The sequence below is a fragment of the Sciurus carolinensis genome, chromosome 12, assembly GCF_902686445.1.
Source record: "Sciurus carolinensis chromosome 12, mSciCar1.2, whole genome shotgun sequence".
Classification (NCBI taxonomy): domain Eukaryota; kingdom Metazoa; phylum Chordata; class Mammalia; order Rodentia; family Sciuridae; genus Sciurus; species Sciurus carolinensis.
The window spans coordinates 11,805,502-11,831,870 of record NC_062224.1 but is presented as its reverse complement, the minus strand read 5'-3'; the positions used below and the strand labels follow the sequence as shown (position 1 = coordinate 11,831,870).

General features: G+C 35.3%; 1 pseudogene; it reads left to right on the top strand.

The window, feature by feature from the left end:
• Positions 1–4,400: 4,400 nt before the first annotated feature.
• The window catches only part of LOC124961961 (aldo-keto reductase family 1 member C4-like), a 63,782-nt pseudogene continuing 41,813 nt past the window's right edge, over positions 4,401–26,369 (top strand).

Below are 26,369 nucleotides of genomic sequence, written 5' to 3'. Positions count from 1 at the left end.
AGGGTTTTTCATCTTCTGAAGAGAACAGAGCAGGGCTGTTATCCTTCTGATTCTCAAGCTTCCACACTGTTTTCTTCCTCTTTCTGGTAGGCTTAAGTGGTACAGTGAGTATGTGGAGGGCACTCCCAGTGCATGGCTGTGGGCTTGAGCCTGGTGTAATGAATCTTGGGACCTGAATCTGTAACTTACTGAAGTTGGGGGTAGATAAAATAACAGTGAAAGAACCTCTCCAAGAAGGATTCAAGGATAGAATATTTCGTTCTTTGACCCAGACTGAATCTCCAGGCCTGAAATATGATGTATTTGTGGTCAAACTTACTGGCAATTATTCTCTGACCCATTGGTTGAAAGTCTATAAGGTTTTCCCTAAATCTTGAAGCTGTTGTCTTAAAATTACTTCTCCTATTTCCTTAGAGTCTCCCTATAAATGCCTGATAAGTAGGAGAGGTCTCTTACATATTATCTCATAGGGAGACAATGCAGTTCTCTTAGTAGGAGCAGATCTAGTTCTGAACAGTGCAATAGGGAGAATTTTCTCAAAAATGTAGGTGAGTTTCCTTGACAATTTACCCTATTAAGCCATTAAAGTTCAATATATATATTTTTTTACTTTAGCAAACCTCTGTGGTCAATAGGCAATATTTATTTTCCATCTGATATCTAAGATCTTGGTCAATAATTTCATTGCCTCTGCCACAAAAGCTGGCCCTCTGTTTGAGCTGATGTTTGTTGGAAAGTCAAATCTGGGAATAATTTCTTGGAGGATCATCCTGGCAACCTATTTAGACTTTTCAGTGTAGGTTGGGAAGACATTGACACAACCAGAATAAGAGTACACAAAAACCTGAAGATAGTTATAGGTTTGTGAACACAGAAGTTCAGTAAAGTATACTTGCAGGTCCTCAAAAGGTGTTTCTGCTGTATTTTGGATTTCTGGTGGAAGCCTTGGACCTAGCATTGTTTTCAGTGGGCACAAGTTTTGCACTGTTCACAGGTCAACCAGGAAATTCCTGTGAGTCACTGGACATAGAAATGTTGAATCAGAGCCGTCTCAAGTGCTGTTCAGTAGATGTGAAATCACCTGTGGGACTGTCTAATGAAGTCAGGGGCTAGAGTCTCAGGGATGACTTCCCAGACATCGGAAAATCTCCAACATCCACCTGGGAGATAGCTTACATTTTTCATTCTTATACCAATTACTTTCTTGCTGTGAATATTTTGCTTCCCATTCTTTTAGACGATTAGGGAGAAGAGTGGCATACATGACTCTAGAGCAGAGTGCTTTGTTGCTTCCTACAAGCTGAGAACTTTGCTTCTAGGTAGGCCTGCTTTTGCCTGCCCTTCAGTGCCATAGTGTTCCCATTATAGTGGAGCAGCAATGCATAACTGCACCGTTTTTTGTTTCCATACTGTATCTGGAAGGTTAAGAATTTCCTGTTCATGTTTTATTCTTTTTCCTCCTGAGTTAATTAGGCCCAATTTTATGAGTCCTTGTGATATTCAAGAGTTGTGAGGGCATATTTATGGGTCTCTATAAATATTGACACAGATTTCTACTGCCAATTGGACTTCTTGTCTCAGAGAAAAAAGTTCTTCCTATTCTGCTGAAGTTTTCTGAGACAGAAGTTTTGTCTCAATAGTGGGATCCGGAGTGACTATTGTATACCCAGCAAGATGTATTCTGTCTTTTACAAAACTGCTTTAACCTATGCAGTACTTCAAATCAGGATTTATCACCACATGTCCAGCATGGGTGAGGGAAGATTTTCTGTCTGAGAGAAGGTCCAGCTGTAAATTAATCACTAATAAACTTATTTAATAGAAAAAAGCATATGAAACAATTATCTTTTGAATCCAGGGGCATGATGAATTGAGCCATGCTAAGATCTGGCTGTAAACAATACTGCAGTTGGGACTTCATTTGTTTACATAGGTACAGATTAAAGGGCGACCAGTAGGAGTTTCTTTCATGTGAAACAGGATGGGTTGGAATATAGGAAGTCATTTTTCTCTAGCAGTTCATGTGACACATCTATTCATCTAGGACATGCAAAATTCAGCAGTGAGCTACTCTGTACGGAAACCACATACTTTGGGTCATGTGAAATGATCTCTGATGACTGCCAGTTCCTGCACAGGTTTCTGTGTCTAATGACTGAATCAATCCTGGTTTTATTTGGTAGTCATGAATGGCTTCCCACAAGGATCCTTGATGGGCTGGTTTTTCTGATCTGGTCTACTCTAGAACTCTTCACCCATAACCTTAATGCACTTGTGATTACTCTGTTGTGTCCTGATGAGCAGCAGGGTTGCTGGGTTTAGGGTCCAGATGATTTTAATGTTTACATATGAATCTTCACACAACATGTCCTGGTACCTGACAATCCTCACATTAGTCAGCCAATATTGTCCTTTGTACTCCAACAGTGCTAGAACAGAGTATTAGTTTCTGTCCCATAGCCTCCAACACCAGAAGATCTTGGCAGCAAGGGCTCATAACATGGGGACCAGAATTGAGTCACAGAGTCCAGCTGTGTATAATGATGGACCAACAGATGGTGCCATGTTCCCAACATTTGGGTTATCATTCCTACAGCTATTTCAGGCCATTCATGGACATGCACAAGGAAAGAATTTTTTAGGTCTCTGCATCCTAGTCCAGGTGAACTGGAGTGTTTGTTCAGCATCTTAAAAATCTTTTGTTGTGTTGATTCCCATATTAGAGGCTCTTTTTTTCCCCCCATTTGTTGCCTTATGGAGGCGTTTGACCATGACTGAAAAGTTAGGGATCCATATATGCAGCAAAATCCAGCAGGACACAAACTCTGAAAACTGGCAGCAGGTAGAAGGGACTGGAATTGAGTAGACTGCTTGTTTATTCTTGGAGTCCAGTTGCCCTTGTCTCTGTCTCAGATAGAAAGTAATTACTTGACTTTTTTCTTGAAAGATGTGGGCTTTACTTCTTGAGATGCCAGAGTCAGTTTCACAAGGAAATTGAGAATCTGATGTGTCCACTTCATCTGTCTTCTTAGGTTGCTCAGGCCTGAGATAGATCACCTACATACTGGAGCAATATGAATCCACATGAGAGGTCAGCATCCACATCAAGTGGAGGAAAGGCTCTCAAATCAGAAGTCAGTGCCATGTTAAAGATGGTTGGTGAGTTTTCGAAGCCCTGTGGCAGCCTGGTCTAGGTCTGCTGACCTTTATTTGGGGGCAGTCTCTCTTTTAGTGGCCCTCCTGATGACAGTAGGCACATTGGTTCAGTCTCAGTCTTTTCCCCTGGATTAGGTGGTCCTTCCATCCAGACCTCTTTTTGGTCTTGCATTTGGCTCCAATTTTGATATTTGTTTTGACTTTGTCTTGGTGGGACTCACCTTTGGGTGATTTCTGAGATTGCAATGATGGCAGCTGCAAGGAGCTCTTCTTCATCTTTTGGTTTGCTTCTTGCATAGCCATTCATATAAATGGCTGTGGCTTTTTTAGGCATTTGTATTGCTTCTTATATTTTGCTCATGTTTTGGGGTCTTTGTGACCTTGTGTTATGCTATTAGTGAAAACCTCTTTTTTATTCTTTTTTCTGTTGAAAACCTATTTCTTTGTTAGGATCCCACCCTAATTCTGTGTCTGGAAATTGGGTCTGGGCCTAGTCTTGAATATTGCCTTGTTCATCCAGAGTATGTTCCTCTAGCTATTTGAAAGATGCTGGGGTCATGTATCTGTTGCCTCCTGGGTTGAGGGTTCTGTGGGGACAGCCTGTTGTCTCAATTGTCTTGGTAAGTTCAGGTAGAGGGGCATGTAAGGATGATGGGTTCACCTCTGGCTCACTGGGAAATATTGACTTTATTTCTGTATTTCATTGTAAGTATTCATTTATTGGATCATAGAGGCCGGTGTAATCAGAGTTACATCAACTTGGACTGTTTTCCAGAAAGGCTGTCAACCAAGGGAGCCATTTCTGTGTTATGTCTTCCCCATAATCAATATAAGGAAATTGCTCTGGGTGTCCAGAGTTTTGGAAAACTATTTAGGAAACATCAGCAATGACACCTTTGTCTAAAGATCCTCTGGTGGCCTGCCCACACCAAAAGTTGACCATTCTAATTTGCAGAGAGTATATAACTTTTGTAGAGTGAAGTTTACTCCACAGTCACTATAAAACCCTTTCATAAAGCTTTCTAGCATACATTAGAAGGGCTCAGTTTACTTTGTGCTCCTTTCAAATTCCCCCATGCATCAGTGTCACACATTTAGGACAAGATTTGCTTCAGTCATCTCTGGCCATTTCCCTCTCAGAGACTTTGGGTCCTCTCAGTCTTGTGGATCAATGTAAGTCTCCATCCAGGAGCTTCCCCCTATATGTTTGTTGGTGGAATTCACCTTAGACTGTATGAGGTAACATGCGACCACAGAATGGTACTTCACATTCACTCCTGTCCCTTGGGTTAGGTAGAAACTTTTCACTCTCCATCTCATTCACAAAATTTCACTTAGACATGGTCAGAATAAATTTTCTATATCACCCAAATTCCCCAATTGCAAAAACCAAAAAAGAAATCACACTTTCTCCTCTGCTCTACTGACCCTGAACAAACACTACTAAAATGACTTTCTGGGTCCTTTTACCCTCAATTCCTCTGGAGACTACTCAGGTACCCTGAGAGGTGATCAAGCCTCTTTTCTACCTGCTTAGTCCTCAAAATGGAAGACAGTTGGAATGCTACTGATGGACCCAGGTCCTACATGATCATTTGTGCAGTGCTTGAAGTACTCTATTTCTGGTTCCTGCAAATTGTGTGTTCTGTTGTGCTATAGGCACCCACTCTAGGACTTCAAGTGAGTCACCTCACCGACAGGCAAAAGTTGCCTGTGGTGCACCATGGAGAGGAGTTGTCCTGCAACATCTCAGTGAAACCAGACTGCTGAGACAAGAGAGGCCGAGTAACTGTCTTGAACCCAACTGTTTCATCTGGGGTGCCAATTCGTGTAGGATGGATGAGGCTGGACACCAAGGAATTCTCTGGAAGCAGGTTTATTGTAGCTGCATCAATCCAGAGAGTATTATGCCTAAAAATATCTGGGTATCAAGTATGGAAATTCTTTAAATTTGATACTCAGTGGGGTGGTTACATGTCAGTGGATGTGTATGTAACAGTTATGCTTTGTCTCATATTCTTAGGCTAGACAAAGCATTTATAAGTTTTTATCAAAAAATCAGAGATAGTATCTTTTGCATAGTAAGAAGCTCTCTTTGAGACAGGATCTCTCATACCTTTGTTCTGTAAACCAGGCACTTCAAAGAAAGAGGAAGATTCAAAGCACAAAGTCCTCTGCAGAAATTCTACTGAGATTTTGTTGACACTTTGTAAAATCTTGATGACAAGAAGCATAATTATGGAGCATGTCTTTGGGAAAGCTTACTTATGGCAGAGTCTTTTACGTGGGGTATATCATTAGCTCTTAGATTTAAGAGCATGATGATTTATTCCAATATATGGAAAAATTTCTCAATGAAGGATTGATTGGATAAATTTTAGACACCAAATTTCTCCTTAGAATGTGTCATTTGAAGATCAAATAAATTTTATGGGTTATGATAGACTCTGTATGTAACAAACATTTATATGTAGGCATAACATTTTATGTTTGTTGTAATCTGATCCTTAGCACATTTTCTGTAATTTAAAATGACTTTCAAGTTCTCAATAAACCCCAAGACTTTATAAAGGAGTAGTTCATCATGGAAATTTGGTGAGGTTGTTCACTAGTGAGGTCTGGTGGATGTGAAGCAAAGGTGTGCTGGCTCTGTGTCCAGGACACTCAGGGAGAGACCTGAGTGGCACAAGGTACCATGTCCAAGTAAACCAAATGGAGCTCAGGTTGAGTGCAAATGAATGGTCATGAGAGGAGAGATGGTGAAAAAGTCCTGCATATACAACCCACGTAAAGTCAAGAGATACCATAATCCAAGTTTGTAGTACATAGTAGTGTATAGGCAGAATTTTAATACTAAATGGAAAGGCAACAGAGAAGATCAAGGGCTCTCACTGTGATTTGTGGCAATGAGAAATATTTGAAAGGCAGGTTACAGGACTTGTTTTCTGCCAGGAATTTCCTTTCTCTTTAATGTTCAAGTTCAGAGTTTTTCATCTTTTGTAATTAAGCATATGTTTTAGATTATAAAAGTGAAACATTAATTGTAGGAGAATAGAAACATATGGAAAATTTAGCAATCACTCAGATTCCCACTTTCCAGAGAAACCCTATGTCTTCCAATTATCTTGTGAAATATGTTCTTAGAGATGTCAGTCATTTATGTTTCACTAATCAGCAAGTCATGGCAGGTTGTTGAGCACATGCTTCACAGGATTGCATACTCATCAGCAATGAACATTTTCATTACAAATCAAAATTAGAAGATTCAGAAAATAATTTCCCAGTGACCAAGTTACAAAGAATAATTTTTTTTCAGTTCTAATTTGATTCTTATTGTGAGGCTCAAGATTTGTAATGTGCTCACCAGTTCTTTTAAATACTCTCTCTGTGCTTGTGTGTGTGTGGTAAGGTAGTTTATTTTTTAAATAACATTTGTTCAGCGGAGTCTTCACCTGAACAAACTCATAACCACAGTAAAATAAAATCTGTAAGGGGCAGAGTTTTTCCATTTATGTATGTCTTAACTTTTCTGGAATTTTGAAAGTGACAAAAAAGTCTAGGTCATAAAACAAAACCTAGACTCACTAGGCACAAAGAATCATTACTTCCATCTATAGTCTTCCTTTTTTATCATGCATCTTTGTGAACATTTTATGTATTTGATTATAATATATTTTTCTTACTTATTTTTTGTTACCAGAGTTTGAACTTAGGGGCACATAACCACTGAGACATATCCCTTGGCCTTTTTTTGTTATTTTAGCTGGAGACCTGATCTCACTGAGTTACTTAGTACCTCACTAAGTCCTGAGACTAATTTTGAACTCATGATCCTCCTGTCTCAGCATCCTGAGTCACTGGGAATAGTAGGGTGTGCCAGCTGGCTCTCTTCTTTTTTAACTTATGTAAAGACCTTTATTACTCCATGTAATAATTCTTCATTGATAAACTTTCATGTTTGACTTTTAATCACTTCAAGTATTCCATTTCATCAGTGCATCAAAGTTTACACAACTATTCTAAAATTCATCATAATTGGAGATTGTTCTGGTTTTTAATCTTTTATGGATAATGTTTAGCAAAGACATAAGTAGCATAAAATATCTGAATTTTGCATCTTACTTATTGATCATTTTCTCAATGTTTTCTAACAGGTGAAGGCTTTAATTATCTCTTTAGTTTCTGGTTGCATAATGCAAAATGACTTCCTGTGGCAGTAATCATTTGTCTTCCACTGTGTAGAATGTCACAGTGAGTTCACATTTTATTGGACTCTTGTCAGGACTGCATCTTCATGGGACTCAGTAGTCAAATTATGGAAAATATTTTTTCAATGAGAAAATTAAAATGACTATTTTTCCTTTTAACATTTCATTATTTTCCTGAGCTTCAAAAAAATGGTCCATAATCCTTTTTCAAAAAATTCTTTGTGTTTGTGTGCATGGTGTGTGATAGTTCATCATTTCCAATAATGTATGCTTAAAAAAAAAGCTTTGTCATGACTCAAAATAAATAAATGAATGAAAAAATATATATAAATACCAAAACCCTCCTTAGGAAAAAGTAAAAAAGAGGAGGGATCTGAGGTTTCCAGTCCAGAAATTGATCAATAATTGTCCAATCACATAGTAAATGTTGGTGATTTTAACCAGAAAATTTATTTTAAAATACCACTGTTTACCACTATGTATTAATTTACTTCAAAATCTTTTCATATGAGAATATGTGAACTTGTTCCAATTCCTATGACACATGTGGAATATTCCTTTAATCTCACTCCTCCTGTAGTATATTGTCTAAATGTTAGACAGAAAGTGGAACTGGTTAATGATTAGAGAAAGAGCTGGGGTTATGCAATTCAGTTATTTATTGCTCTGTTAAAGCAGAAGAAGAAGCAGAACCCGCTTAAATTGAGGAGTGACAGGAATGGATTCCAAACATGTGTATGTGGAACTCAGTGATGGTCACTTCAATTCTGCACTGTGCTTTGGCACCTATAAACTTCAAGACATAAGAGTAACATGTTGAGTTGTGGGTTCAAAAGTAAGTAGACAAAGGATGAATGGAATTCAATCTGGGCTGTCAAGTTTCATCCTTCGTATGGACTCTGGGAGCTAATGTGTTTCTCTGTTTCTCTAGGCTAGAGTTATTTCATGGACAGGACACACAATGGTCAGACATGACTCTTCAGCAGCAACTGATGGTGTGGTCACTTATAGAGTATTCTGGGAACTGCTTCCCGACCACATTTCAGTCTATTTACTAACTTGGTAGAAAAACTGGGTGTCACCAAGTGGTTTGCAGTGTGACTCATTTCTGTCTTTAATTCTATAATTCAGGACATCTTTTCTCCTTCCAAGAAGGCATTGTTCAGAGACATGTGTAGCAGAATGTACTGGAGAATAGAAGCACAGAATAAATAATGAGAAAAACTTCCTTTCAACTGTGAGGTAGCCTTTAGCATCTCAAAGAAAATGCTGGCCCTTGGCTGAGTAGAATTTTTCATTTGCTCTCAACAGCAGGAAATATACCGTAATGTATATATTACCTCCTCATAAGTCAAACTGGGACCTAACAAGGGTATGTGGGAATTATTGGACATCATTCACATATGTTATATTGACAGACAAAGCTCTGAACTGGAATGACCTAAGTTCACTAGAATGGAACGAACTTTAGATTCCATTATCATCCGTAGAACACTTCATTGGGCCACAAGAGACTAGTTTCCTGAAGTTTGAATTTAAACTTTTTTACTCTGCATGATTGAAGAAAATATGCAGAGAGCAATTGTGAAGACACCTGAACAGGATTTGGTTACATTGTCAGACAAAGTGACATAAAGGGGACACTAGGGCTTCAGCCCTACTCCAAGTGCCTTCATAGCTAAGAAATTCATGGCTAGAGTCAATCAGCAGAGGGTGAGACGGCCCAGGATCCCATTCATTTTGATTTCATGGAAAAGGAAATATTTTGAAAATGGTCAAACTGAAAAGAGTGTGTTTGATCAACCTTTTTATTCTTTAACAAATAAACTTTCAAATCATCCCAATTTTGTAGAACATGCAATAATTGTCAATTTCATTCTTATTATATTTGTTAAAAAAGAAAGATTTTGCTTTAAGGGCTGATGCTTATGTGAATCATTACTTACAGGATGAGAGTAATTCCTTATTTACTATCTTGCATTTCTTTAGAATGATATGTCTACCTTTATAGAAAACTGGAATTGTGCTGTGTGCTAGCATAGGGTATCACATTAAGCAGCCCCACTGAAAACATTAGGAATTTATCTCAATAATAATTCTTGTAAGAAATATTTGCCATGAGTTTTCAAAATTCAAAATAGAGGGATTTATTATATTTATTCTGTGAGTCTTCATTTTGAGAAGATTTATAACGATGATAATAATCATAAATATCTGTGCCCCAAACAGTGGCTATTCTATGTACATCAAACAAATCCTTCTCAATTCCAGGAATCAAATAACCACAACACAATTATACTAGGTGATTTAATACATCTCTCTCACCACTGGACAGATCTTCCAAACAAAAAGGCACAAAAAAACCCATAGATCTCAATAAAACAATCAATAATTTAGACTTAACGGACATATATAATATTCTATGCAATAAAAAGGGAATACACTTTCTTCTCAGGAGTACGTGGATCCTTCTCTAAAATAGATCATAGTTTATGCCACAAAGTTACTGTTAGCAAATATAAGAAGAGATACTACCTTGTATTCTATCAGATCATAATGGATTGAAATTATAAATAAATGATAGAATAAAAAACAGAAACTACTCCAACAACTGGAGATTAAATAATACACTATTGAATGATGAATGGAAGACATCAGGGGGAAATAAAAATATTCTTAGAGGTAAATGAGAACAAATATACAACATATCGAAATCTCTGGGACACTATGAAAGCAGTTCTTAGAGGAAAATTTATTTCATGGAGTGCATTCAATGAAAGAAGAAAAAATCAACAAATAAATGACCTAACACTGTAGCTCAAAGCCGTAGAAAAAGAACAGATCAACACCAAATTAGTAGATGACATGAAATAGTGAAAATCAGAGCTGAAATCAATGAAATTGAAATAAAAGAAACAATAAAAAACCTGACAAAATAAAAAATTGGCTCTTTGAAAAATAATTAAGCAAAATTGATAAACCCTTAGCCACAATAACAAAGAGAAGGAGAGAGAAAATTCAAATTACTAAAATTTGGGATGAACAAAGAAATATCACAACAGTCACGATTGAAACACAAAGCACAATTAGAAACTATTTTGAAAATCTATACTCCAACAAAACAGAAAATCTTGAGCACATCAACAGGTTTCTAAAGACATGTGATTCACTGAATCTGAATCAGGAGAACATACACAATTTAAATAGATCAATTTCAAATAATGAAATAGAAGAAGTCATCAATAGTCTAGTAACAAAGAAAAGTCTGGGACCAGATGGATTCTCAGTCGAGTTCTACAAAACCTTGAAAGAAGAGCTCATTCCGGGACTCCTCAAAATATTCCATGAAATAGAAGAGGAGGGAACCCTTCCAAACTCATTCTATGAAGCTGATATCACCCTGATATAAACCAGGTAGAGACACATCGAGGAAAGAAAATTTCAGACCAATATCCTTAATGAACATTGATGCAAAAATTCTCAACAAAAGTTTAGCAAATTGCATACAAAAATACATTAAATAGACAGTACACCGTGATAAAGTGGGTTTTATTCCAGGAATGCAAGGTTGGTTCAACATCCAGAAATCAATAAATGTAATTCAACATACCAACAGACCTAAAGCCAAGAATCACAGGATTATTTCAACAGATGCAGAAAAAGCCTTTGATAAAATACATCACCCCTTCATGCTCAAAACACTAGGAAAAATAGAGAAGATTTATAGAACTTTGAACAGAATTTCCTCTATAATCATTCCATGCACTCTCCCCCTGAGTTAATTTTATGTAGTGACTGTATCACATAGATTATTGTATGACTATTCCTGTATGCTGGATCCTGTGAGTCCTTCCAGAAACTCACTAAACTTGAGTTGTTTCTGGGGTCCTCTGATGAAAATGTACTAGGATTTCTGTTTCTGAAGAGACTTCCTGGATGTCAGATTCCTCTAATTAACTAGGAATAACCCAGACAAAATGAGTTTCGGTTTATTATGGCAAATACACATCTTATCACAAGTCTTGGGCAAAGTTGAGTTATATAAGGTCACTTCTTACGCTCATGTCATCCAAAATTTTTCTTTCGATACTTCCTAAATCTAATATAGAGAAAAGTGATCAATGCTCAGGGGAGTAGCTGTTTAGTACATAATTCGGTATTCTGAAGACTACATTGGAATATAAAATTCTTTCCAGCTTAATGAATTGTCCACTTTGCTCACTATGAGTTACCTCTCTTAATATGATTCTTCAAATACAATATTGGTTATTCCTCTACATTCCTAATAGTAAGATATCAAGCCCAGCAAAATAGCTATAGAGGCTGGTTTCCACCATATTGATTGTGCTTATGTATACCAAGTAGAAGAGGAGGTAGAACTGACTTTTAGAAACAAGATTGCAGATGACACTGTGAAGAGAGAAGATATATACTATACTTCAATGGTATTGCTTATACAGTGTAAAATACTGCATGATTACTGCAAAGTGATATGCAGAATTGAAAATTATATTAGATGATCAGTTTTGTGTGAAATGTGGTTATTGGAATAATGTTTATTCACATATAAGTTCCTGTGTTAAAAACAGAGAAATTTGTGAAGTCCTGCCTACAGTCTACAAATTTATATCTTTATAGTTCCTTTAATTTTCTGATCTCTAATCAGCAGTATGTGTTTTTTATGGGTTGTGGAATCAGATAGAATTATGACCAGATTATGAGTTTATTATCACCTGGATGATTTCTAAGATTTCTTATATTCTGGAGTATTTAGTATTACATTTGTCATTACCAAAGAACAATGTAGGAGAGCTCTATGGGTACTAAAGGAGACATAGCTAAAGTATCTTGATTCATGCCTGGCACATATTACAATGGTCCAAATTTGTTTCCCTTCAGTAATGTAAAAAAGTACAAATTCTTACATCAAGATATGAATAGGTAAGATAGACTAACAGTAATATTGTAATTTCTATGAAGCACTATTCAGAGTTTCAATAATGTTATTATTTGTTAAACATTTTATCTCTTGAACAATTCCATCCATAGTTCAGTTGATTGAGTAATAATAATGAAAATAAAAATACAATCTAGTTCACATAAATAGGTCCAATGAATGGATACCCAAGACCTGAAGAGAATATCTTCCCTGTGATCCAGAGTTTGCAAGAAATTCACAAATAACTATCTCAATATAAATTGCAACAAATCCCAAAATATGTGTAACATATTAATCCAGTCAACTTTCTATTCTTTAAATTCTGTAGGAATGGTAAACTTTTCATCAACCAGAGCTGGTCCAATCTTGTTTGTAAAGATCACTGGAGAAACTTTGTTCTGACTGTGTTGACCTCTACATTCTTCATTTTCCAGTGGCAATGAAGGTAGGCACTTTTCTTCATCAAACCTATTTAATTTTATGACCATCATTACCATGATGGTTGATTTAGGATTCTATTATAAATTATTATAATCTTAATATGTATGATTTATAGAAAGTACAAACTATGAATATATTTATGGTTATAAGTAATATTCAGAAACATCTCTGTTTGTTCATCTATTATGTCTGCATTATAGAGGTTTACTTGATTTTGACCCTAGACTTTTCCACTGGTGATGTGTAAGACTTTGGGGCCGTTCAAGTTTGACTGTCATTAATATTTCATAGGATCTTTTCATCTTCCAGCACCAAATCAAACTTTAATTCCAACTTAAATTACCATATTTGGTACACATTCATATCCTTGGACCCACATGTCAGGGAGAAAAAGAACACTCTTTACCCTGTATCATCATTGAAATTCATTATTGCTGGAGAACAAACAAAAATATTCACAGAATTTCCCAGTGAGGCATTTACCCAGATGAATATATAGGGACAAGAAAAGTAACATAAGCCAACTAGAAGACCCGATTAGGTGATTTGGAAAATCTAATTGAAATATGAAATATGTATATATATTTCAATTATATATTATATTTCAATTATATATATGTGTATATATATGTATATATAAACATGTATATATAACATATATGTATATATAAACTTTTATATGCATATATATAAACATAGATAATTTGATGTAAGATATTACAGAAAGCTAAACAATGAAAGTTATTTCTTACACATTAATTTGTAAATATTTTTAAATAGATGAGTACAGAGTGTTGCTTTACATATTTTGTGGAAGTTTAGTGTCCCATCCCCTATATCTACTTAGTAGCATTGCTGTGCATGGTGATATAAATTCAGCAAGATTGCTATTATGATCACTTCTATCCAGACAGGGAAGAAACTCATCCAATAGATGAAATGGAGAAATTATATATGACTCAGCAGACCTCTGTGCCATATGCGAAGTGCGAGATTGAAAGAGTGACTGCACAGCACAGGAGACCAAGAGGGTGATAGTACATGCTTTCTGCTGAAATTTTCGTGATTGAAACCGTTATCTTTAAAAGAGATTTTTTGGGGAGAGGAATGCATTATTGGAATGCCACAGGGGAATAGAAGGGAAGAACTGATGACAGTGAGGATGTGCAACTCCTACATCTACATGCAGTGATGTCTGATTCCCTCAAGAGGACACAGGGATGCTTTTTCTGACTGTGAATACTTTGTCCTATTCTCTTTACCATTTTCCTCCTCCTCCTCCTTCCCTCCTCCTCCTCCTTCTTCTTCTCCTTCTTCTTCTTCTTCTCCTTCTTCTTCTTCCTCTTCTTCTTCTTCTTCTTCTTCTTCTTCTTCTTCTTCTTCTTCTTCTTCTTCTTCTTCTTCTTCTTCTTCTTCTCCTTCTTCTTCTTCATCTTCTTCTTCTTCTTTCTTCTTCCTCTTCATCTTTATTTTTTAAAATCTTTCAGAATTGTATTCTAATTAGTTGTACATTATATTAGAATGCATTGGTGCATACGATAGATCATAATCACTCATTTTTCTGATTACACATATTTCATATTGCAGTTGTACATATACATGAAATAAAAATGTCTGTTTCACTCTACTATCATTCTTTCCCCATTCTTCTTCCCCTCCCTTCACTACACTCTACCTAATATAAAGTATTTATAAAGTAACTCTTTTCTTACCTATTCCCCACCCACTTATTGTGATTTAGCATCTGAATATCAGATAATACATTTGACCTTTGGATTTTTGGGTTTGACCTCTTTCTCTTAGCATAGTATTCTCTAAATTCATTCATTTATCAGCAAATGACAGACTTTCATTCTTCCTTAAAGCTGAGTAATATTTCATCATATATATGATATATATATATATATCTTTATTCTTTCATCTATTTAAGGGCATCTAGGTTCATTTCTTAGTTTATTCATTGTGGATTGAGCTGCTATAAACATTGATATGACTTTGTCACCGTAATATGTTGATTTTAAGTCCTTTGGGGATAAATCAAAGAGTGTGATAACTGGGTCAGATGGTGCTTCCATTCCAAGTTTTCCAAGGAATGTCCATAATGCTTTCCATAATGGTTGCACCAATTTACATTCCCAAGAACAATATCTGAGTGTACATTACCCACATCCTCAGCAACATTTATTGTTGCTTGTATTCTTGATAATTGCAAATCTGTTTAGAGTGAGATAAAATCTTAGGGTCATTTTGATTTACATTTCTCTAATTGCTAGAGATGTTGAACATTTTTTCTCATATTTGCTTGATCAATTGTATATTTTCTGTGAGTTGTCTTTTCAGTTCCTTAGCCCCTTTATCAATTGAGTTATTTGGGGTTTTTTTTCAGGTGTTAATTTTATTGAGTGTTTTATATATCCTGGAGGTTATTGCTTTACCTGACATGCATGTGGTACAGATTTTCTCCCACTGTGTAGGCTCTCTCTTCACATTATTGATTGTTTCTTTTGCTGAGAAGAAAAATCCCATTTATTGATTCTTCATTTAATTCTTTGCACTTCAGGGGTTTTGTTATGGAATTCAGGCCCTAGTCTGACATGGTGAAGATTTGGGCCTACTTTTCTTCTAGCAGTCACAGGATATCTGTTCTGGTGACTAAGTCTTTGATTCATAATGATTTGAACTTCATGCAGGATAGAGATAAGGGTTTAATTTCATTTTTTAAATATGTTTCTGTCCATTTTTCCCAGCACCAATTGCTGTATAAGTATCTTTCTCCAGTGAATGTTTTTGGCACCTTTGTCCAGTATGAGACACCTGTATTTATGTGGATTTGTCTCTGTGTCATCTAATCTCTACCATGGGTCTACCTGTCTCTTTTGGTGCAGGTACCATGTGGTTTTTATTACTCTAACTCTGTAGTATAGTTTGATGTCTGGTATTGTGATGCCTCCTGCTTCACTTTTCTTGCTAAGATTGCTTTGTCTATTCTGGTGTTCTTGGTTTTTGAAATGAATTTCATGATTGCTTTCTCTAGTTGTATGAAAAATATCATTGGGATTTTAATAGGAATTGCATTCAATTTGTATAATGCTTTTGGCATTGTGGCCATTTTGAGTATATTAATTGTGCCTATCCAGGAGTATGGGAGGTCTTTCTATCTTCTAAAGTGTCCTTCAATTCCTTTTTGTGGTGTTCTGTGGTTTTCATTTTAGAGGTCTTTTACCATTTTTGTTAGATTGATTCTCAAATATTTTACTTTAATTTTGTGCTGATTGTGAATGGTACACTGTCCTTCATTTCTTTTTCATGGTATTCATTTCTGATGTATAGGAAAGTGTTTGATTTATGGGTATCGATTTTACATCCTGCTACATTGCTGAACTTATTTATTAGTTCCAGAAGATTTTTTTGTGGAATTTTTTAGATCTTCCAAATTTAGAACCATATTATTGGCAAATAGTGATAATTGAAGTTCTACTTCATGTATTTGCATACCTTTAATTTCTTTCTTCTAATTGCTCTGGCTAGAGATTAAAGAACCATGTTAAAAGAAGTGATGAAAGAGAGCATCCTTCTCTTATTCCAGTTTTTAGAGGGAATTCTTTCAATATTTCTCCCTGTAGATAATGTTGGCCTTGAATTTAGCATACGTGACTTTTATGATGTTCAGGTATGTTCCCACTCTTCCTAGATTTTCTAGTGTTTCAAACATGAATAGTTGCTGTATTTTGTCAAATGCTTTTTATGCATCTGTTAAGATGATCATAAAATTCTTGTCTTTAGGTCTATTGATATGATGAATTATTATTATTGATTCCCATATGTTGAATCAACCCTGCATCCTGTGATGAACCTTGCTTGATTGTGTTGCACTATCTTTTGTATATGTTTTTGTAGGCCATTTGCCAGAAATTCATTGAGAATTTTTGCCTCTATGTTCATCACAGATATTGGTCTGGATTCTTCTTTCCTTGGTGTATGTTTCTGTTTCTTTTTTTATCATTGTAATATTAACCTCCTAGAAAGAGATTGGAAAGGTTCCCTCTTTTTAATGTTTCATAGAATAATTTAAGGAGTATTGTAAATTTTTCTTTGAAGGTCTACTAGATGTCTGCTGATAATCCATCTGGTCCTGGGCCTTTATTAATGGTAAGCTTTTAATAGTGCTTTTTATTTTATTACTTGAAATATTTCTGTTTATATTGTGTATGACCTTCTGATTCATTTTATGTAGGTCATATGTCTCTAGAAATTTGTCAATGTCTTCACTGTTTTCTATTTTATTGGAGTATAAATTTTCATATTTTTTTCTGATTATCTCCTGTATTTTCTTTGTGTCTGTTGAAATATTTTGTTTTTCATCATATATTTTAGTAAATTGGGTTTTCTTTCTTTTTCTCATTGTTAGTTGTGGGGGCATCCGGAATTCCATCCAGTGCTTGACAAAGATCCTCTGGAGGATAATTGCAAAGGCTCATCCTAAAAGGAATTGCTGGATGTTTTGCTCCAAAGCATGGTGTTTTCTCTGCTGTGTTTCTCTGATAATATATTACTCATTTCAGTCTGAATGGATTGCTTGAGGGGACGAAGGGAATACAACAAAAATTCCAGAAAATATTACCTACAATCTAATAAACAATGGGTCTTTACCACTAACAAAATTAAAAATAATTTTGCAACCATGCAATGAGTCCCTGAAAGCCTCTGGAGAAAATAGTTGTAGATCTGCCTTTGTCTCCAACAGGCTGGTTAAATTTTATCAATGGTTTTGTTTATGTGTGGTGGTGAGGTAAGAGAATAAGGTCCCACAACATTCCTTCCTTCCTACAAAGAATATGTCACCCCTATAATAAATGTTGGCACACAATATCCATTGGCACCGCTGCCCTCCTGTACCCCTTAACTCAGTAATTCAGATATTAACCAGATGGACCTAGTAGAGATATTCACATGAGATTACTTGTCTATTGTTTTAACCACGAGAATATTAAGAATAGTTTTAGGTCACATAGAGTTTAGATATTAAGAAAGTAAATATTGTATTGGTTCACCGAGGTAGTTAGATATTCTTAAAACAATTGTGAATAGGTAAGGATAATCTGTAAGGTTACTGTTTTCTCATAATTTTCTGTTCCTTGTTAAAAACAATTTCTGCCTATGCTTTGAAAACTTCTTTAATATTAACCACAAGATTGTCATTATAGCCTGAAGAAAAATGTATATAAACCCAGCCTTCCCCAGAATAAAGTGGGAGTGATTGCACCAGAACTAGAGTCTGTGTCTTTCATTCTCCATCCATCACCGACGCTGCCTCCCCGCGCCCCGTTTACCGGTGTGGAACCCATGAATTCCTGCTAGGGCTGGTCCCCGGCAGTTAGTGTTGCTAGGAGTTTATCAATTTTATTGATTTTTTTTCAACAAAACAACTTTTGGTTTTGTCAATTTTTTCAATTGTTTCTTTTGTTCAATTTCAAAGATCTTAGCTCTGATTTTTAACTATTTCCTGACTTCTACTGTTTATGGTTTTGCTTTGTCCTTCTTTTTTTAGGACTTTGATATGTAATGTTACTTCATTTACATGTTTACTTTTTATTCTTTTTATAAATGAGCTCAATGCAATGAAGTTTCCTCTAGTACCACTTTCAGAGTGTCACAGAGAATTTAGCTTTTTGCATTGGTATTCTCATTTACCTCTAAGTATATTTTTTTATTTCATCCTTGATTTTTTCTTCTATCTGTTCATCACTAAATAGTGCATTATTTATTCCCCATGTGTTAGTGTAGCTTCTATTTTACATTTTATTGTTGATTTGTAATTTCAGTCCAGTATGATCTTGTAGAATGCAAGGCAATTATCTCCATTTTTTTTTGTATTTACTAACATTTGATTTGTGGTGTAAGATATAGTCTATTATAGAAAATGATCCATGTGCTGCTGAGGAAAAAGTTTGTTCACTAGTCCTTGGATGATATATTCTATGTACATCCATTATATCTAAATTATTGATTGTATTACTTGGTTCTATAGTTTCTTTATTTAGTTTTTGTTTAGGAGTTCTGTCCAGTAGTGAGAGAGTTGTGTTAAAGTCACTCAGTGTTATTTTTTATGGTCTATTTTTTTTCTTGAAATTGAGAAGAGTTTGTTTGACATACATAAATGCTGCATTGTATGGAACATAAATATTTAGAATTGTTGTATCTTGTTGCTGTATAATTACCTTCAGTAGAATGAAATTACTTTCTTTGTCCTTCCTGGTTAACTTTGGCATGAAGATCACTTTATCTGATATGAGGGTGGAAACCCCTGCTTGTTTACACAATCCATATGGGTGATATGTCTTCTCCCATTCTTTCACCTTCAGTCTGTGGATGTCTCCAAAGAAGACTTGGGTCTCTGAGAGATATCATATTGTTGGGTCTTGTTTTTTTAACCCATCTGTAAGTGTATCCTTTTTATTGATGATTTTATTCCACTATTATTAAAATTTATTACTGAAATATGACTTTTACTTCCAGTCATTTTGGTTTATTTCTGGTTTTTGATTTGATTTAGTTTGTCTTTTGATTATTCCTTTAGTGTAGTTCCTGCCTTTACTTGTTGACACTATTTTTTTCACTTCATCCTCATGGAATATTTTATTGAGAATGTTCCATAATGCAGGCTTTCTAATTGTGAACTCTTGTAAATTTTGCTTATCATGGAAGGTGTTATTTCATATTCAAATCTGAAACAATTCTTTTGGATGTAAAATTCTTGATTGAAATCCATTATCTTTCAGAGCTAGAAATATGTTGTTCCATGACTTCCTAGCTTTGAGTGTCTGTCTGGGTTGAGAAATCAGTTCAGACTTAAGTTGGTTCTTTCCTATACATCATTTGCTTTTTTTCTCTCATGGGCTTTAAGACGTAATCCTTATTCTGTGTTTTAGTCATTTTCCTTATAAAGTGTCTTGGTGTGGGTTTGCTGTAATTTTCTACATTTGGGGTCCTGGAAACTTCTGTATTTGATTTTCCATTTCATTCTTTAGGTTTGAGAAATTTTTTGATATATCATTGAAAAGATTGTGCATTCTTTTAGTAAGCTCTTTTTTCATTTCTTCATAGGTTTCCTTGTAACAGAAATATCTTGCACTTATGTTGACACAGTTGTTTGTAGAAATGGTTCTTCACAACTCCTTCCTCCCAAGATCATGGAGAAGTGTAAGTATGTAGGATTGGACAAGTTCATTGCGGACTCTTATTTTAACTTTAGGCAGTTGGAGAGTATCCCGAATTAACCAGGACTCAGGTATAAGCCTGTCTGCAACCAGGGGAGACCCCTGAGTGTCATCAGCATCTCTTATTCATTTCCTTGTGTCTGCACAACTTCCAGGTATCCATTTCACCACCAGTACATCTGGCTTGGTTGAACAAAAGATTCTAAGACTATTGCCACTGTGTTTGAAGATATGGAGGAGCCTAAGTTGTATATCTGGAGGGTGAATCCTGAGTGACAATGAAGGAAAGATCATAAAGCCCAGTTTATGGAAGACTCTGGTGATGTAAGTTGACCAAGTAGGAGAGTGGTTGTTCATCTGACTTCACTGCCAAGGTGAGCATGTCCTTGAGCAATGATGGACCAAAGACTGGATGGGTGAATGTCCTAGAATTGAATTGTGTTTAGAAAAGAAGGCCAGTTCCCAAGATTGGGCAGTTAGCCCAAAAATAGCGAAAAGAGGTTAACATCAGTGGTCAGGATATGTGTGGACGTTGGGTGCCTAATTTTATGTGTTCTCTTTTTTCACCTTTCTGGACCCAGAATAAAAGTAAGCAGGATGGGTAAAGCAGAGTTTAAAAATTAAACAATTGTGAGGAAGTTACAGGTGTATGCTTTTAATGATGGTGTATGCAATCCATATTCAGGCACCTTTAACTGATTATGCAGTTTGCTTGTGTCTGAGTTCCTCTCACATAGTTTATTCTATGGTTTCTGATATGATATCTACTGCATAAACCCATCTGTTCTGTGCATTATTCTGTCATCTAATTTACTCTATAACAATTTTCAGTCATGGAAATGAGCTTCTGTTTGGAAGTCAACTTAAAAAATTAATAAATTAATATAGCTCATTGATTGAGCTCTATAAATTTCTAATACAAAGGTTAAAAATTAAAAATATTTTTCATATTAATTTTACACCAATTTTTTAACATGGAATTTTCAAGTATATAAAGAACAATGAGAGAATGATACAGGCCATCCATATTTTCCACCCTGTATTTAGAGTGGTTGACTTTTGCCATCACTGTGATATGTTTATTTTTGGGGTTATATCTGCCTACCATGATGTAGTATTTTACTAAATCACTTTCAAGTTAATTGTAGTCTAGACTATTCACTTTTAGAGATCTAAGGGATGTCTCCCAGGAATGAAGATGATCTCTCACATAGCACATTTTCATTACTATATCTAAAGTTTTTTTTTAAGTTACTTACATCATGTAAATCTAGTCTGTGTTCAAATTTGGCATTGCTTTGATGAAATATCTTTTACAGTTCTTCCCATCTTTCATGTTGCCACTCAGGTTCACATGCTGCTTTTGGTCATTTCATACATAATGTTTACCTAATGCTTTTCCACATTATTTTGAACTCACATATTTGTGTGTTTGTTTTGTTTTGTTTTGTTTTTTTTCCCAAAACTGTCTTACTATATCAGTTAACTTGGTTTACATTCCCATTTTCAGTCAGTTAGGAGTTTAACTTGAATTCCTTCTTACAGACCAAGCAACTGAGGAGAATCCGAGATAGCCAAACTTACTGGTCCTGTTACTGGTTTTTGCATCAAACTAGAAAAAATTTCGACATGTTGCTCAGAGTTACAGGAATGAGCTTATTAAAAAGAATAAGAAATGGAAAAAGGTGAATCCCCCTATTGAGAGAGTGAATCTTCACAGATAAGAGAGGAATGGCAGGCCCACCTCACCTTCCAGTTTGTTGGGAATATCTTGGAAGTTTTGAGAGACCTGTCCAGGTTTACCTCTTGAGTGTTGACAGATAGTAGGATTGTATTTGATTTCCAAATCTTCATTCTGCATTTTCTTGTCTCTCAAAAGGGAGATTTTCAAGTCCGTGTCACTTTTATGCACTCTGACTGATTATAATTGGAACTTGTTCTTACAGATTACATTGGGGGAATTATTCTAAGCTCCCTGTGTTCTGGAATTCAGTTTAAAAAATTTATGAAAAAATTTACCCAAATGTCACCTGTAGAACAACTACCAAATGTATTTCGAAAAGTCCTCATGAGTTTTTGACTAAATTCTTAATTTATGAAATAATTTGTTTCATTTTGAAACTTTTTAAAACTTATGCAGCTTCTTTTAGTTCATATTTTATTCTCATATTAGAATTTGCCTTTAGTAGATTCCAAGACCTTCTCTCTTCCTCACTGCAGGTACATTGTCATGTTTATCAATACCAGAAGAAACTTCTGGACAGCTGCAATTCAAGAAACATCGTTCTGGTTACTTATACTCCTCTTGGATCTCAAGGAGACAAACAATGCTTCTAGAACATGACAGAGCTTACCTAAAATTCCATTGTTGATGAACTATTTAGATTCAGATTTCAGAAAATTAGTCCAACTGACCCTGAGAGAGGAGAATTTCATTCCTTAGAAAAATTCCAGAAGATACTGATGCTGCTGTTTCAGGGGTTGCATTTGGGGATCTCTAAATAGAGTGGTCCAAACAGGTCTGAGTCTTTTTTTGCAAGTGAGTTCAGTGCTACTTGTCTGTAATCCTAGTCACTCAGAATACTGAGGGATGAAGACTGCAAATGTGAGGTTACCCTGAGAAGCATAGTGAGATCTTGTCTCAAAGTAAAAATGAAAGGGATTAGGTGTATGGCTCTGTGGTAAAATGCCTTTGGATTCAACATCCAGTACACTATACCTCCCAGTAAAGAGAAATAAATAAAAGCCTCAACTAACCAGACCTCGACAATTTCACATCTGTCTTTCTTTCCAAGTTGATCAGAGCTACCCAGTTCTCTAGTATGATTCAGTTCTTGGTATCTTGGATAAAATGCATAAGCAATGCGCAGCCCTGATTATCCTCCTAATTCTGGTACAGAGAAGGCTGTGAGCATTGGAGTTCTTACACAGACTCTATCACATGGGTGCTTTGTTGAAACATATACGGACATTGTTGTGCCATGTCAATATCTCCAGCATGTCCTCTGCATCTAAGATTTCAGGTTCTTACAGAAGTGTGTTCTTTTACTCCACCATGAGAAATGCAATTTAACTAGAATTGGGAAGAAAATGTCCCAAACAAACATAGATACTACATCAATAAAACCTATTGACAGCACAGCAGAAGGAATGTCAGAAAGGGAGTTCAGAATGTACATAATTAAAACAATCAGGAAAGCAAACGAGGTGATGAAAGAGCAAATGCAGGCATTGAAGGAAGAGATGAAAGAGCAAATGCAGGCATTAAATGATCGCACCAATCAACAGTTAAAAGAGCAAATACAGGAAGCAAAAGATCATTTCAATAAAGAGTTAGAGATAATGAAAAAAAAAAAAACACAGAAATCCTTGAAATGAAGGAAACAATAAACCAAGTTAAAAACTCCAAACTCCATAGAAAGCATAACCAAGAGGATAGAACACCTGGAAGACAGAAACTCAGACATTGAAGAAAAAATATTTAATCTTGAAAACAAAGTTGACCAAACAGAGAAGATGGTAAGAAATCATGAACAGAATCTGCAAGACTTATGGGATATCATGAAAAGACCAATTTAAGAATTGTTGGGATTGAGGAAGGCTTAGAGAAACAAACCAAAGGAATGAACAATCTATTCAATGAAATAATATCAGAAAATTTCCCAAATCTGAAGAATGAAATGGAAAACAAGGTACAAGAACCTTATAGGACTCCAAATATACAAAATTACAACAGACCCACACCAAGGCACATTATTATGAAAATACCTAACATACAAAATAAAGACAGAATTTTAAAGGCTGTGAGAGAAAGAATCAAATTACATTCAGGGGGAAACCAATATGGATATTAGCAGAGTTTTCAATCCAGACCCTAAAAGCTAGAAGGGCCTGGAACATCATTTACCAAGCCCTGAAAGAAAATGGATGCAACCAAGAATCTTATAACCAGCAAAACGTACCTTCAGATTTGATGATGAAATAAAATCCTTCCATGATAAACAAAAGCTAAAAGAATTTACAAAAAGAAAACCAGCATTACAGAACATTATCAGCAAAATATTCCATGAGGAAGAGATGAAAAACAATGATGCAAATCAGCAATGGGAGGAACTAGCATAAAGGAATAGCCAAATAAAGGAGAAACCAAATCTTGTCAAAAACCAAAAATGAGCCAAATGACCGGGAGTACAAATCATATCTCAATAATAACCCTGAATGTTAATGGCCTGCACTCATCAATCCAAAAGACATAGACTGGCAGATTGGATTAAAAAGAAAAATCCAACAATATGCTGCCTTCAAGAGACTCATCTCATACAAAGAGATCTGACAGACTAAATGAGAAAGGATGGGGAAAAATATCCCATGCACACAGACACAGCAAAAATTCCGAAGTATCCATCCTCATATCAGATAATGTGGACTTCAAGTCAAAACCAGTCAGAAGAGATAAAGAAGGACATTACATACTGCTTAAGGGAAGCATAAATCAGCAAGACATAACAATCATAAATATCTATGTCCTGAACATTGGCTCATCCATGTACGTCAAACAAATCCTTCTCAATTCCAGAAATCAAATAGACCACAACACAAAAATACTATACGATTTTAACACATCTCTCTCACCACTGGATAGATATTCCAAACAAAAATTGAATAGAGAAACATAGATCTCAATAACGCAGTCAACAATTTGGACTTAACAGACATATATAGAATATACCATCCAACAAAGAATGAATACACTTTCTTCTCAGCAGTATATGGAACCTTCTCTAAATAGACCTTATTTTATGCCACCAAGCTACTGTTAGGAAATACAAGAAGATAGAGACACTACCTTGTATTCTATAAGATAATAATGGATTGAAATTAGAAATAAAGGATTGAAAAAAAAAAAAACCAGAAACTTCTCCAATACCTGGAGATTAAATAATAGACTATTATAAGATGAATGGATAACAGAAGATATCAGGAGGGAAATAAAAAAAATTTTTAGAATTAAACGAGAACAATGAACATCAAATCAAAATCTCTGGGACACTATGAAAGCAGTACTTAGAGGAAGATTTATTTCATGGAGTGCTTCAATGAAAGAAGTAAAAATCTACAAATAAATGACTTAACACTACAGCTCAAAGCCCTAGAAAAAGAAGAGCAGACAAACACCAAAAGTAGTAGAAGACAAGATAGTTAAAAACAGCGCTGAAATCAATGAAATTGAAACAAAAGAAACAATCAAAAAAATTAACAAAATAAAGAGTTGGTTGTTTGAAAAAATAAACAAAGTTGATAAACCCTTAGCCACACTAACAAAGAGAAAGAGACAAAAAACTCAAAATACTAAAATTCAGAGTGCAATACAAACCATAATTAGAAGCTATTTTGAAAACCTATACCAACAAAACAGAAAACCTTGAAGACATCAACAAGTTTCTAGAGATTTATGAATTACCTAAACTGAACGAGGAGGACATACACAATTTCAATAAATCAATTTCAAGCAATGAAATAGAAGAGGTCATCAAAAGCCTACCAACAAAGAAAAGTCTGGGACCAGATGGGTTCTCAGCCAAGTTCTACAAAACCTTTAAAGAAGAGCTCATTCCAATACTCCTCAATGTATTCCATGAAATAGAAGAAGAGGGAACCCTACCAAACTAATTGTATGAAACCAATATCACCCTGATACCTAAACCAGACAGAGACACATTGAGGAAAGAAAATTTCAGACCAATATCCTTAATGAACATTGATGCAAAAATTCTAAACAAAATTTTAGCAAATCACATAAAAAATATATTAAAAAGATAGTGCAGCACGATTAAGTGGGTTTTATTTCAGGGATATAAGGTTGGTTCAACATTCGGAAATCAATAAATGTCATTCACCATATCAACAGACTTAAAGTTAAGAATCAAATGATTATTTTGATAGAGGCAGAAAAAGCATTTGATGAAATACACCATCACTTCATGCTCAAAACACTAGAAAAAATAGGGATAGTGTGAACATTCCTTAACATTGTAAAGAACGTCTATGCTAAGCTCATGGCCAATATCATTATGAATGGTGAAAAACTGAAAGCTGTTCCCCCCTAAAAACTGGAACAAGTAAGGAATGCCCTCTTTCACCGCTTCTATTCAACATTGTCCTTGAATCTCTAGCCAGAGCAATCAGACAAACCAAAGAAATTAAAGGGATATGAATAGGAAAAGAAGAACTCAAACTATCCCTGTTCGCCCATGACATGATTTTATATTTAGAGGAACCTGGAAATTCCACCAGAAAACTTTTAGAACTCATAAGTGAATTCAGTGAAGTAGCAGGTTACAAGATCAATGCTCATAAATACAATGCATTTTTATACATAAGTGATGAATCTTCAGAAAGAGAAGTTAG